Below are 16,617 nucleotides of genomic sequence, written 5' to 3'. Positions count from 1 at the left end.
CTAAAGCAGCAGGGAGTACTGGTTATTTAAACATCTTAATTATAGTACTAAAGAAAGAAAGCACAATCATTTCTCCCCCAATTGTTCAGGAAAATCATTGCCTTTTCAACAAGAATACTAAAGTAATAGCTACAATGTGATATAAAATAGCTGGTGCATGATATCATCAAATTAAATTATATATTTCACAAATTTAGCAAAACTCAACCTAAAGTTTGATATGGAAACTATGTCTTAAATTTGAAAACCCCAAATCTTATAAGGGAAAGGATAATTCTCATTAATAGAATGTAATTATAAAATTTCCACAATAATCACAAACTATTCCCAGTGAAAAGCATAGTTCTATTCAATGCTTTCGAAAGAAGAAATGTCAGATCTTGCTTTTCAGACTATAGCTACTCCAAAGATATTAATTTAATATGGTAAAAGCAAAAGTTATTTTAAAATGTGAGGATGTTATATTTGCTGAATGAATCAATGAATCATAACACCACTTAGTTTAGGTAATTTACAAAGTGACTGCATGATTTGTTTGCAAGAACATGAAGAATCCAGTGGTTCTGAAATATTTTCTGATGTCTCTGTGAACTCAAGTGTGGGTAACATAAGGAGGAGATGTCCTGAACAAAGTGAAATATCCTCGACTTTGGTCATCTATGCTTAGTTAGTTATCTTCCTATATCAATAACATGTTCTAATTTGCTCTCCTTCATCTCCTTATTTTCCTTCTCTCTTTTCCTAAAATTACTTCCTAAAGTGGTTTCTCAGCACTTCCCCACTTAAAAATTTTGATATAATTTCAAACTTAGAGAAATGTTGCAAGAATAGTACAAGGAATTTCCATACACCCTTTTTCTAAATTCACAATTGTTTAACTTTGCTTAATTTGCTTTATAAATCTCTCTCCATATATAAAAATATATAGTTATGTGTGTGCATATTATTTTCTGAACCACTTAATAGTTGTGCCCCTTGATCCCTACAAACTTCAACGTGTGTCTTTTAAGGACAAGTACCTTCTCTTATGTAACCACACCATAGTTATCAAAGGTAAGACATTCAATATTAATATGACAGTATTACTTAAACCATGTCCATATCTAAATGTCATCAATTGTTTCAACAATGTCCTTTATAGCTGTTTTTTTCCAGTATAGAATCCCAATCTAGTGTCATTCCTTCCATTTAGCCATCATGTCTCTCAGTTTCTTTATTCTGGTATAGTTCTTCAATCTTTGTCTCTTGACCTGAATATTTTGAAAGGGTATAGGCTAGCTATTTTGTAGGAAATATCTCAATTTGGATTTGTCTTATGTTTTCTAAGCATCCATCATTTTCTTCCTTCCAAAACAACCTATAATTTGGATCTCATCCAATCTACTAACTTCAACATCTTCGCATCTTTGTCCTCATTTCTCCTGTCTTCTCTTGTCTTACAGATATATCGCAACTTCTGTTTCTGGAGATGCAGCAGAGCAGCTATCTTGGGGGGAAGAACAGCCCTCCAATATAAAACATATCGACAGGCTGGAGAAAAATCACTAAATTCATAGTTGAGCCCACAAGAAAGTAAGGAAAACCACAGGGGACAAAATACAATGAGACTTGAAAACATGGGGCGGAGGACTGTCTCTGGCCATTTGAGGGAAAGATTTGGGATCTGATTCCTCAGTAATTCCTTATAGGGTACAGATTCAAAGAAAGCATGAAATAGAAAAAAGAATCTACTAGCAAAAGAAGATGACAAATAAAATTTGTTTACAGTAACAAACTGACCAGGGCTTTGGATACAAAAACAAAATAAATTTTAAAATCTTCTTTCCTGAGAACTTAAAATCATAGGTTTGTTTTTGCCCATTTGCAGTTCATAACTTACATATTTTAGGAGGCCGCAAATCAAAGTAAGAAATGTATAAGGTGGTCCTGAGTTTGCTTAGCAGAAGCAAATTCATATCTCTTCAGAAGGTCATATTCCATTCCTCACAGGACTTCCTTAAATAAAAACCAATCAAAAAGAAGTTCAATATCCAATATTAGAAAACACATGGAGGAGAAAACCTACCAGGAATTAGAGAATCTGATTATCAAAAAATTCAGATGATATAATTACTGGCTATATGCCACAAAATAAGTATACTTAAAGTGATTAAAGAATAAGAAAATTGAAGTAATAACATGACCCACTACAAAATATTCCCAGACAAATTTTTACAAATATAAATAGAACTTCCAGAAATAAAAATATAGTCACAGAAGTAAACAAAATACAATAATAGATGGTTTAACAAAAGAACAGATTCAGCTGAAAAGAGAGAGATGAAAAATCATGATTTCAGCACAGAGTTGCTTAAAGAGAACAGAATAAAATCTAACATATTTCTCAATAACAACAATGGATTAATATCTTCTGTATGCTGAGAGAAAATAACTGTCAGTCTAGAATTGCAGTATATGAAACAATATGCTTTAAGAATGAAGGTGAAATAAGTACTTTTTTTTCAGACAAGAACTGAGTTTACCGGCAAACCTTTATTAAAAGAACTTCTAAAGTATATGTTTTAAAAAGAAGGAAAATGTTCCCAAAGAAAGGACTGAATGCAAGAAAGAATAGTGAGCAAAGAAACAGGAAGACATATGGGTCTAAAAAGTAATCACTGAATCATTATTGGTAACCTTAACTTGAACGCATCCTCAACTTGAACTTGCCTAAATTCAACACTCTCATTGACTTCTACAGGTGCCTGAAACTCCCCTGAAACAAATATAAAAGAATTTTAAGGCATGAATTCATAAGGACAATGCAAACAAAAAAGAAAGATAGCAATTATGGAAGATGGAAAGCTAAATTAACTAATTTAGCAGGACTGAGAGAGCTGAATCTAAAGACTAGAGCAATCTGATTGTTTTCACAGAACCCTGAGTTGGAGGTGAGAGTTACCTCTCAAAGCAGATGGGCATGTAGAGTTCAAAATAAGAAGATCTATTGAAAGTCTATTTAAAAAACAAAATCTTACATCTTCTCCCTTCTATCACATAGCCAGGCAACTGCCCTTCTGAATGCAAGTCGTTTTCATTTTGATGAGAGAAAAACCCAGAGTTTCTGGACTTGAAAACAAGGGTACTGTATGAAAAAGTAATATTAAGTCCAAGTTTACATAAGCAATGTTAAGACCTTCAGTTTTCTTCTCTAATCCAGCACCCAGAATACTGACAAGCAGCCTCCTACTGGAAGTTTCTTTCTGATGTAATCTGACAAGCCTGAAAGAAAAGTCCCAAAGATAAGGATATAAGGACTCTTCAAGGAAATGGCTCAGCCACATTATCTTAGAATGAGTTTAAGCATATCAAGATGAGGTTTATATAACAAAGGAAAAGTTTGGGCTTTAATTTGTGTTAAGTATTTTGAAAACTAAGCAAAACAAAATGCAAAACAAAGAAACAAAATTATTAACTTCAGAGAAAACAAAACCTTTTTCAGGAAAGGAAGTGTGATCATGGCATACAATCTGGCAGTCAGATAGATTAGCATTTGTGTAGTCATAGCAACATAAATGTTGAATATTGGTATAACATCCTGTCTCTTGTACTGGAAAGACAATAGGCAATCTCTAAAACTAAAGAATTAAGAAGCAGTGATATTTACTGTTATATTTAAAATGGATAACCATGTTGATGTATGGCAAAACCAATACAATATTGTACAGTAATTAACCTCCAATTAAAATTAAAAAAAAGAAAAAAAATTAAATGGATAACCAACAAGGATCTACCGTATAGCATATAGAACTCTGCTCAATGTTATGTGGCAGCCTGGATGGGAGGGAAGTTTGGGGGAGAAAGAATACATATATATGTATAGCTGAGTCCCTTTGCTGTTCATCTGAAACCATCACAACATTGTTAATCAGCTATGTCTCAATACAAAATAAAAAGTTTAAAAATCTTTAAAAATAAAGTAGCGGTATTTAGAAATATTTATCAAGAAGTATGGAGGTGAATGCATGCACATGGAGGTGAAACTAAAAGAATGATCTAGCAGCATTAAAGTAGTCCTCTTTGAGGTGCAGAAAGTGAGGGGGAAGGATATAGCAGAGCACAGCTATATTCCCCTAAAAGCCTTATGGATTTCTTGGCAGCCATCTCCATTGAAAATGTTGATAACAAATGAAAAAAATTAAAATTTAATGGTACAAAACCAATTAATGTCTAACTTGCAAATTAAAAACAAGACATAACTAAAATACTGGAGAAAGTAACGTGTAAAAAGAGAGGAGTTGCAAGGAATTTAAAATGTTCATTCTACAGAAGGAGATATTAAATTTAGTCTTTGTTAATAATGCATGTTAAAATTTTGAGGAATGGAAAAAAAGATTATAATTTCCAAGCCAGTAGAGTAGAAAAATTAAATTTATAAAATGCACACATATAATATACATGAAAAATATAGAGAGATATCAGTGGAAATGAGATAGATATATTGATAGATACAACAGATATAGAAGCACTGCTATCACAAAGTTAGGGATTCTACTATAATACTAATGTTTGAATCATACTCCAATTTTTTACTGACCAGTTAATTTAAAAATTTCCTTTTCAGCTGGGACAAGAGCAGGCTGAATGGATCATTACCATCATTTTTGACGATAATAATAGCAATGAGTTGTGATGTTTGCTCTAAATTTTCTTCAAAGGAAGAATAAGAGATTTTAGCTAAGTTTGTATAATATGAATAATAGTAAAAATACCCCTGAATTAAGCCATAGGCTTAACCTAGACCCTACTAAGGTTAGAGTACATTTGGATAAAAAATCGACATCAGATGAATCATGCCCCATACATGCATCCTTCTTTTGAAGGAAATCAAAGATTTTTGTTGTTATTATTTATCATTAGATGTTATTGTACAACAAAATCCTATTGAATAGTGGAGTTATTTCCAGAACAACTCATCAAATTATTTTAGTTCGAACTCAAATTTCAGAATTGTGAAGAAAAATTTTGGAAGGGAATGTTCCATGTGTTTTTAATGCAAATTCCATCAAAAATCTGTATATTTTCTGATAAGACCTACTAACAAATTAGGAAGCTGATTGGGAACTTTTGTTTGCTTTTCTTCTTTTCTTTTAATGGACTAAATACTGAAAAAAGAAACTGAAAAGCTAAGGTCTAGAAGTACAAAACAAGGAAGCGACTGCATCTTTATTAAATGCCTGGAGTAATGTGAACACAAAACAGTCTCATCGTTTTTAATTTGAAAATTGCCTGAAATATTAAATCAAATTGAACAAACTGTCAGAAAGAGAGCAGGTTGCATTTTGTGGTTTTATTTTCTTTTTCATTAAGATTCTGACTACATGTCACCCTTTGTGCTTTTTATACCTTGTATGAGTCTTATCACATAGCAACCGTTTGTCAAGTTTCACTTTGAGCAGTAGTTCTTAAACCTAGATGCAACATTGGAATCACCTGGGATGCTTTAGAATCTACCGATACCTACTGATACTACAGGGGCTTCCCTGGAGGCTCAGTGGTCAAGAATCCGCCTGCCAATGCAGGAGATGAGGGTTCAGTCCCTGGGTTGGGAAGATCTCCCGGAGGAGGAAATGGCAACCCACTCCAGTATTCTTGCCTGAGAAATCCCATGGACAGTGGAGGCTGGCAGGCTTCAGTCCATGAGATTGCAAAAGGGTTGGACACAACTTCGTGACTAAACAACAACTGATACTACAGATTCTGATGTAGTTGGTCCAGAGAGCAACCTGAGTATGGTAGGGGTTTTATTCTCAGATGATTCTAATATATATCAAAGTCTGAGAACTACTGTGTTGGGGGGGTCCAACTTAGGCTTCTTGTAATTTCCAAACTCCTGGGTCTCTAAGGGCCTTCTAAATTTTAAAAAGGCCATTTGTTTCTCTAGTTAAAATGAATAATGTTGAATAAAAAAGATCTCCTTTTTTGTCTTCCTTTAAAGTTAGTGACGCCTGTAACTCCTCTCTCTCTCTCTCTCTCTCTCTCTCTCTCTCTCTCTCGTTTCCCACTCACACTGCTTTCCCAATCATTTAAGTATTTGCCATGATCGCAGGCAGTAAGTACAAAGAGTGGACACCCAGCCTCACTTCCCTCACCGTGACTCATCCTAAAGGCTGTTTGCCGAATGGGGCTCTGGTTTTTGTTTCAGACTTCGTGCAGGGGCATCCAAAACCCTACACAACAATGCCTGTTCTCTCTCTACTCCCCCTCGGTTCCCGCCCAACCTCCTACTCTCTATTTAAAACCAAGCCAGAAGAAAAACAAGGCATTTGTCCTCAACAGTTTGCAAGCCAGTCATGTTTTTCCAACATATGCAGGGCTAGCATTCACCAATCCAGGACTCAGAAAACTAGTTCCCTAGGCATCTATCAAACATATTGTAACCCTCTGAGGACATTCAGAATTTCCAGCCTCTGAATGAGGATGGAATAGGGCTTTCATAGTGCTTATTAAAAAGGATTTGTAGGAATTTTATATTTTCCCAAATCTCTAAGCAGCAGAAAGAGGCCTCTTTTAGAGGTATTTACTAGCCATGTACTCCAAAGTCTCCCATGAGAGCTCAAAATGACTGTGTTGCAGATAGAGTTGCATACTTACTGGTTAACTACAGAGGGGAGGAGCATGGTGAGGGTTTGGGACAGAGGCTAGAGCTAGATCGATGCATTGGAGTGGTCAGGATTCCAGAAGCAAGGACACTGACATGCGAACTCCAGGAATCAGAGGGTGACTAAAAGACAGTGGGTGGTAGTCCCTGCCTGATATGGGAACTGTGGAGGAAGCAAAGGGGTTGACGGACTTCTGACACACAGCAAAAAGGAATCTAGTGCTAACAACCTTCTGACATCCAGGCAGGCCAGCAGTCACTATTGGGTCAACTTCCTGGGTGACCCCCACTCCACTCCCTGAGAATGGGATGGGGTCTGAGACGGTTAAGGAGGCAGTGGAGTAGAGGAGTACAGTAGGGTACTCTAAGCCTCCAGTGAATTGAACAGGGACCCTTTAAAAATCATTATTAGCATATCTTGATCTCAATTCAAGACACAGCTATGAGTACTTGAGAAACAACATTTTAAGCCTCCGTTTTCTCGTCTTTAAACTGGGTGAAGAAATACTTGCCTCTCAAGAGGGTGATAAAGATTAAATGACATTATCAATATAAGTGATTAAATGTGGTAGATTTTATGCAAAAAATGGCCTCCGTCATCCCTTTCTCTGTGCCCACACCCCACTGTAAATGTGACTTTGTAGCCCAGGTGGCGCTAGTGGTAAAGAATCCGCCTGCCAACTCAGGAAACACGAGAGATGCAAGTTCAATCTCTGGGTCAGGAAGATGCTCTGCAGGAGGAAATGGCAACTCATTCCAGTATTTTTGCCTGGAGAATTCCATGGACAGAGGAGCCTGGTGGGCTACAGTCCATGGGGTTCCAAAGAGTCGAATATGACTGAAGCGACTGAGCACAGCTCTTTATACTAAGTGATGAAGTCTCTCTCTTCACTCCATGAGTCTGGACTGGCCCTGTGACTTGCTCTGGGACAATGGAATGCAACGTAAGTGTCCCAAAACTAGGCTTCAAGAGGCCCTCTTGCACTCTTGGAACACTGTTGCTGCCATGTAAACAAGCTCCAGCTAGCCTCCTATAGGATGACAAGCATGTGGCCTAGTTGCCCTGAACATGTGAGAGGACAGCCAGCCAACCCCACTGAGTGTAAGGATTTAACCAAATGAAAGTTGACTGTAGACATATCAGGAAGCCAGCCAAGACCAGAAATGCTCAGCTGAGTCCAGTCTCTGTTGCCAACCCAAATTTTGAGATAAATTTAAAATAGCTGCCTTAAGCCACTGGGGAGGTTTTAAACAGCAAAAACTAATGGATACAGTATCTGACAAAGATTAAGAGCCCAATGATGATAGCTGCTATTAATAATAATATTAACTGAATGCAAGATGGAAGATCTGGAATCAAATGAGACTCACACATCCATACTATCTGATCTAAACATTGGTTGTTGTACAGTATTTGTAAGTTTTCAAGAAAACAATATTTTAAAATTGGGAGACTTTGCATAAAATCAGCTATCCGAGGTCTCCTTTCCCAGGCAATGATGGCAAGATCTAAATAGTTTCTGCCCCTTGAAACTGAGCAATTATTCCCTAGATGCCATAGTTTTCACCACTCTCCATGTTTTCTTTTGTTTTTCAGCTGCTAAGTCATGTTCAACACTTTGCAACTGCAGCATGCCAGGCTTCCCTGTCCTTCACTATCTCCAGGAGTTAGCTGAAATTCAAGTCCTTTGAATCAGTGATGTCATCTAACCATCTCACCCTCTACCGCCTCCTTCTGCTTTTGCCTTTAATCTTTCCTAGCATCAGGGTCTTTCCAATGAGTCAGCTCGTTGCATCAGGTGGTCAAAGGATTGGAGCTTTAGCTTCAGCATCAGGACTGATTTCCTTAAGGGTGGACTGGTGTACTGTCCAAGGTACACTCAAGAATCTTCTCCAGCACCACAGTTTGAAAGCATCAATTCTTTGGTGCTCAGCCTTCTTTATGGTTCAACTCTCACATCCATGTATGACTACTGGAAAAACCATAGCTTTGACTATACAGACTTTTGTTGGCAGAATGATGATTCTGCTTTTTAATATGCTATCCAGGTTTGTCATAGATTTCCTTCCAAGGAGCAAATGCTTTTTAATTTCATGGCTGTAGTCACCATCTGCAGTGATTTTGGAGCCCAAGAAGATGAAATCTGTCACTGTTTCCACTTTTCCCCCATCTATTTGCTATAAAGTGATGGGACCAGATGCCATGATCTTCATTTTTTGAATGTTAAGTTTTAAGCCAGCTTTTTCACTCTCCTCTTTCACCCTCATCAAGAGGCTCTTTAGTTCCTCTTCACTTACTACCATTAAAGAGGTATCATCTGCATATCTGAGGTTGTTGATATTTCTTCCTGCAGTCTTGATTCCAGCTTATGAGTCATTCAGCTCTACATTTCTCATGATGTACTCTGCATAGAAGTTGAATAAGCAGGGTGACAATATACAGCCTTGATGTACTCCTTTCCCAATTTGGAACCAGTCAGTTTTTCCATGTAAGGTTCTAACTGTTGCTTTGTGACCCACATACAAGTTTCTCAGAAGTCAGGTAAGGTGGTCTGGTATTCCTATCTCTCTAAGAATTGTTCACAGTTTGTTGTGATCCACAGTTAAAGGCTTTAGCATAGTCACTGAAGCAGAAGTGGATGTTTTTCTGGAATTTCCTTGCTTTCTCTATAACCCAGTGAATGTTGGCAATTTGATCTCTGGTTCCTCTGCCTTTTCTAAACCCAGCTTGTACATCTGGAAGTTCTTGGTTCATGTACTGCTGAAGCCTAGCTTGAAGGATTTTGAGTGTAACCTCACTAGAATGTGAAATTACCACAATTATACAGTAGTTTGAACATTCTTTGGCACTGCCCTTCTTTGGTATTGGAATGAATGCTGACTTTTTCCAGTCCTGTGGCCACTTCCAAGTTTTCCAAATTTGCTGACATATTGAGTGCAGCACTTTCACAGCATCAACTTTTAGGATTTTAAATACCTCAACTAGAATTCCATCACCTCCACTAGCTTTGTTTGTAGTTATGCTTCCTGAGTCTCAGTTGACTTCACACTCCAGGATATCAGGCTCTATGTGAGTGACCACACCATCATGGTTATCTGGGTGATTAAGACCTTTTTGTATAGTTCTTCTGTGTATTCTTGCGACCTCTTCTTAATCTCTTCTGCCTCTGTTAGGTCCTTGTCATTGCTGTCCTTTATCGTGCCCATCTTTGCATGAAATGTTCCCTTGGTATCTCTAATTTTCTTGAAGAGATCTCTAGTCTCTCCCATTCTATTGTTTTCCTCTACTTCTTTGCATTGTTCATTTAAAAAGGCCTTCTTATCTCTCCTTGCTATTCTCTGGAACTCTGAATTCAATTGGGTATATCTTTCCCTTTCTCCCTTGCCTTTTGCTTCTCTTCTCTCCTCAGTTATTTGTAAAGCCTCCGATAAACCACTTTGCCTTATTCCATTTCCTTTTCTTTGGGATGGTTTTGGTCACTGACTCCTGTACAGTGTTATGAACCTCTGTCTGTAGTTCTCCTGATACTCTGTATACCAGATTTAACCCCTTGAATCTGTCACCTCCATTGTATAATCACAAGGGATTTGATTTAGATCATACCTGAATGGTCTAGTGGTTTTCCCTACTTTCTTCAATTTAAGCCTGAATTTTGCAATAAGGAGCTCATGATCTGAGCCACAGCCAGCTCCTGGTCTTGTTTTTGCTGACTATATAGAGCTTCTCTATCTTCGGCTGCAAAGAATACAATCAATCTGATTTTGGGATTGACCATCTGTTGATGTCCATGTGTAGAGCCCTCTCTTGTGTTGCTGGAAAAGGCTGTTTGCTATGACCAGTGTGTTTTCTTGACAAAACTCTGTTAGCCTTTGTCCTGCTTCATTTTGTCCTCCAAGGCCAAACTTGCCTGTTACTCCAGGTATCTCTTGACTTCCTACTTTTGCATTCCAATCCCCTATGATGAAAAGGACATTGTTGTTTGGTGTTATTTCTAGAAGGTCTTGTAGATATTCATAGAATCAGTAAACTTCAACTTCTTCAGCATCAGTGGTTGGGGCATAGACTTGGATTACTGTGATCCACTACACCATGAATCTGATCCACTATAGCTTTCTGAATCTTAGTGAAACCATTACATCTGAGAATTATGCTCAGCAAATAGATGAGATGCACCAAAAACTGCAATGCCTGCAGCCAACATTGGTCAACAGAAAGGGCCCAATTCTTCTCTACAACCAAGCTCGACAGCATATTGTACAACCAATGCTTCAAAAGTTGAACAAATTGAGCTACGAAGTTTTGCCTCATCCACCATATTCACCTGCCCTCTCACCAACCGAGTATCACTTCAAGTATCTCAACAACTTTTGCAGAGAAAATGCTTCCACAACAAGCATAAAATGCTTTCCAAGAATTCATCAAATCCTGAAGCATGGATTTTTACACTATAGGAATAAAGTAACTTATTTCTCATTGGCAAAAATGTGTTGATTGTAATGACTCCTATTTTGATTAATAAAGATGTGTTTGAGCCTAGTTACAATGATTTAAAATTCATGGTCTGAAACCACAATTACTTTTATACCAACCTAATACAACTCAACCAAAACCTATTTAAAGGCCAAAATGAAAATAGAAATATTTTATATATACAAATGTTAAAAGCAGGCATAAAGACTTTCTTCCTGAAAGCAACAGTAGAAAATTAGAGAAGCCCCTCATGGGGCATAGAAAGGCTGTCATCTTACTTATTGGAGTCATGAAAGAATGTTATCATTGGCCTGGAGAATAACAGTGAGACTTCCATCCATTGCCCTGCGTAAACCGCCTATGTGATGTTTGTATGAGAGCATATTTATGCTATGACATTGCCACATGCAAGAAAAATGGCTTCTTTTATCTAAGTCTTGATGGGCAAAATGACCATCACCTGAGTAAATTGAAATTGTAACAGTCTTCACTGCACCTTTTGTCCCTTTCCCTGTGTCTCACAGGTGTAGGGCACACAGGAAAACTGAGCAGCATCCTGTGCCACTGAGGATCTTTTAGTACTGTGCAAAAATAGAACCATATCAAACAGATGTGCAGTGTGAGGTGTGAGTACTTGTCCTTTAGCTGAGTTTGATATGGAATCTTCCCCATTTTTATAGCATCTTATTCTCATTATTCTTATTTATATTAGATATAGAAATGATTACATGATTATGTTTCTCTCCCTCTCCTCATCCTGGGCAATGGGGCTGGGGGCAATAAAGAATATGCTTACTCATTTTTGAATCCCTTTAATTTTGTAATTCACATCCCACCAAATCAGAAGTAGATTTTTAACAGCTGCTGTGAAATCATTTTAATACCCACAAACAGGCTCAGTGCCTCAAAAAAAAAAAAAAAAAAAAACAAACCTCTCAAATATCCCCTTTTCCTGGTTGAGTTGAAGATCTATACTTCATGTTGTTTTAATGTGACTGTGCAACCATCCCCTCTAATTTTGTCATACAGTACGCTCTACAGGAAGCTCCCATTGCAGGAGATTTATGGGACTCCTGGTGAGGGATTCAATCAGAAATTGGGGAATGTAAATGAGCAGTGGAATTGGTGTTCTCTACCTTTACTTGTTTATTACAATTTTCTTGAAAGATCTCTTACTTCACAGTTCCATATTAAACAAGAAAAAACAGAATCTGAGGTTTCCTGGATTTTATGTTTAAGAAAAATTTGTACTGCACAAAGTCTATTTCTCAAAATAATCCCTCTACATTCCTCAGGTGGTTGTATAAGTGCAGATGCCCAGAGGAAGTTTTCTTTTAGTTATATTGCAGCAGCTTCTTCTTCTTACTTTACTCACCTTGAAAGAATGGCTCAGGCAGAGTCTAGTATGAACTATGATGCAACATCTTAACCATTAAGCTGTAAAAGGTAAAGATATCCACTTTTCAACACTCTTCTACTGATAGCTTATGGCGAACAGTGTCAGATTCATGATCTCCAAAGAAGATTTAACTTTGGGACCAGGGACCAGGTTTGATCACTCAAGAGCTTTTGCATAGCAGAGTTTTATTAAAGTATAAAAAGGGACAGAGAAAGCTTCTGACATAGACATCAGAAGCGGGGCGGAGAGTGCCCCGCTTTGCTAGTGTTAGCAAGGGAGTTGGAGAAGGCAATGGCAACCCACTCCAGTACTCTTGCCTGGAAAATCCCATGGATGAAGGAGCCTGGTAGGCTGCAGTCCATGGGGTCGCTAAGAGTCGGACATGACTGAGTGACTTCACTCTCACTTTTCACTTTCCTGCATTGGAGAAGGAAATGGCAACCCACTCCAGTGTTCTTGCCTGGAGAATCCCAGGGATGGGGGAGCCTCGTGGGCTGACGTCTATGGGGTCACACAGAGTCGGACACGACTGAAGTGACTTAGCAGCAGCAGCAGCAAGGGAGTTATATACTTTTAAATTGGTTATTACAATAAATCAGAACAATGTCTCAAGGTTGTAATGATCTTATTAGACCCAGTCCCCAAATTTACATTTTAAGATAACAGGATTCAGTTCAGTTCAGTTGCTCAGTCATGGCCAACACTTTGCGACCCCATGAACTGCAGCATGCCAGGCCTCCCTGTCCATCACCAACTCCTGGAGTCTACTCAAACTCATGTCCATCGAGTTGGTGATGCTATCCAACCATCTCATCCTCTGTCGTCCCCTTCTCCTCCTGCCTTCAATCTTTCCCAGCATCAGGGCCTTTTCAAATGAGTCAGTTCTTCACATCAGGATTAGCCAGAAGGTTTTCAGGAAGGAGAAACTGTCCTCAAGCAGGATACATTGTTGTTATATAATCCTTAGTACAGAGTTTAAACTGAGTTGTTTGTTGTATAATCATCAGTTCTGGGATTAAAGAAAAAAACGTTTTATGTGACTAAGACTAAGGAATATACAGGGGAAAAAAAAAGATGTTTGTCCTTTCCTCCTCCTTGAGAATTCCAGACCCCATCTCTGCTTTGAGAACCCCAGACCCCTTTCTCCTCCTCGGGGACCCCGAACTTCTTATCAACCTGCCTAGGAATTGACTCTCTCACTACTGTAATATTCACTTGACTAGGAACTTTACAGCTAGAGTAAGTTTTGTAAGAATTCTCCAAACTTGTTGTTATTATGAGCCTTTTATAGAGGAGGAAACTGAGGCTCAGAGAAATCAAGAACCTTGACCAGAACCACATGGTGGTTATTTGGTGCCATTAATATTTGAATCTATTAATAGGTTTGTCTCCTGCTAATACCTATGTACTATGTACTGTGTAACATCTATGTACTTTTCAGTTGTCCAGCAGTGGAGAGACTTTTCTTCTTCATTTGAGGATGTTTGGAAGTAAGCCATTGAAAAAATATCATGACAGTGCACCAGCCCCAAGCATCCAGTATCCTGCATCGAACCTGGACTGGTGACTCGTTTCATATACAATATTATACATGTTTCAATGCCATTCTCCCAAATCATCCCACTGAGGGATGGTACGGGGAGGGAGGAGGGTTCAGGATAGGGAACACATGTATACCTATGGCAGATTCATTTTGATATATGGCAAAACCAATACAATATTGTAAAGTTAAAAAAATAAAATAAAATATAAAAAAATAAAAAGGATCAAGAAAAGTACTTAAGAAAAACAAAACAAAAAAAAAGAAAAAATATCATGACATCAATAGGTAATGCTGAAAATAACAATGCTTCCAACAGCAAATCTTCCCTTAAGCAAGGATTATCTCTAGAGACAGTTGATGCTCCTTCGGGGTTCTATAACTTCATCATTCAAAAATAGCCACTTCCTTGTTTGAATGCCTCTGTCTGAAGAGGGGGTCAATTTTGATTCTACATTGACATTTTGCAGCATGCCACGAGGAGCTCCTCTGTTAAATGACGTTACCCTAGCTTGCTACCTCTTTTTTGTTTTTGGTTTCAAAGGCTCTGAATACCACTCACTTTATTTGTTAGGTGCTTGATATCTCATTTTTATCTAATGCTTATTAACACTGTGATTGAAAATTAATGTAAGGTACATTCAAAAATAAAACTTTAATTTCTTACTAACATGTTTAATTTCACACTACCAGAAATGCATTGCATTGATCCTGCTTCCAACATAATCCATATATCTGTTTCTTTATGTTGAAGTCCACTGTGGTGATTTACTCTTGGAATCACAATGAATCTAATTTATAAAGAAAAAACTATTCAGAGACAACAAACAGTAGTTTCTCCTGTGGAAACAGTTTCTCCTCTGCCCCAGACCTTGAAGAAGTTGGAGTCAATTAAATTTTAATTAATTACTTTGCAGAAAAGATTTAATATGGCAGGCCTGTGACTGCTCTAAATTTTTACTTAATTTAATTTAATTTATTATTATTTTTTGACATCACAGGTTGGTTTCTTTGGGTTTGTTTGCTCCTTGGCTTGATTAAATACTTGTAGAAGATGAACATACCCACTACAGGATAAGTTTGATGTTGACAAGCTTCTGGTAGCAGTGAGACTATGTCAGCACAACTTCCAGGGTGCAGCTGTTATACCTTAAATGGCCTGTTCTCAAGGTTGGCCTTTGGCTAGCATCAGGGAACTTGGATTTTGGGAATGTTGCCACCACTCTAACTTATAAGAGTGTGTCACTGCACCTAAACTGTTTGTACAAACAACATGACATATGGAACACACAGTTTACTTCAGAGAGTCTGGAATTTTAATATGCTCTAGGCAAAGGGTGCCTATTTGACCAGCCTCCAATAAAAACCCAGGGTACTGAGTCTCTAATGGACCTCCCTAGTAAATGACATTTATATTAATCTGTCTTCAAGTTCACGGAGTCTACCCTCAAATATGTCCAGTCTATTGATAAGACCATTGAAAGAATTCTTTGTTGATATTGGCTGATCTTGGATGGGAATTTCCTGGTCCTTCCTCAGTAGCAGCCAATCTCTAGTTGCTATTGGATCTTAAACCCAACCAAGATAACTTTCTCCTCTTACTCCAGGGGGAACAGATTTTTGCTTTCATATTTTCCCCAAGTTACAAGCCTTTGAGGCAGAGACTGTGCCTGGTCTTTGCATCTCACATTGCAAGACACACAGTAGGTTCTCAATAAGTGACTATTCTATTGAATGATGAATAATCTTATCAATTACCTATGTTTCTAGAATAATATTAAAAAGAAAAGAAGAAAATAAACTGAATACATAGCCTCTGATCTTAAAGAATGTATACTATTGATGTGCAGACAAAACTAACATGAGTATATTAAATATTATGACCAATTAATATAGTTTGCTTTGCAATGTAAGATTTTCTTGATATGTCAGGTCATTGTGATTTGAAAAATATCAGATGATTATTTCTCCAAGGAGTAGAATTGATACAGATCTTTAAATTTGTGCCAGAAATAATGAATAATGATACTTTTCATATTACAAAGAGTTTCTGCTAGAATTTATTTTTTTTAATTAAGAATATATTACATTTTTGACTCAGATTTTCTCAACAACTGTTTCATATTCTCCAAAGGTTTTTTAAGTGGCACAAATCCATTTTACCAAAAGGAATATATATCTCTTCTTAAAGGAGCACATCTTAACAAATTAATTCCATAAACAGCAGGGTAATTTATAATGCTTTTTTTATAGATAACATTTTTTCTTCTACCACATAAAAAGATGTGCATTTCTAGTTTCTTCAGTTATCTTTGGCTATGTAACAAACCACCCCAAAACCTAGTGGCATGAAACAACAACAATCTATTATTTATGATGACTGTGTTGATTGGACAATTCTTTTCTTCTATGCATTGTTAGCTGGGCTCAGTCACATGACTGCATTGAGTTGGTGCCTGGTTTGATCTGCAAGGCCCATGAAGGTTTCACTCTCATATCTGGGCCTTGATATTAATTGTCACTTGGGGTGCTTCAGTTTTACTCCATGTGGACTCTTTCTCCACATG

The sequence above is a fragment of the Bos mutus genome, chromosome X (genome assembly GCF_027580195.1).
Source record: "Bos mutus isolate GX-2022 chromosome X, NWIPB_WYAK_1.1, whole genome shotgun sequence".
In the NCBI taxonomy this organism is placed as follows: Eukaryota; Metazoa; Chordata; class Mammalia; order Artiodactyla; family Bovidae; genus Bos; species Bos mutus.
The sequence above is the reverse complement of the archived record's forward strand: the minus strand, read 5'-3'. Positions refer to the sequence as shown.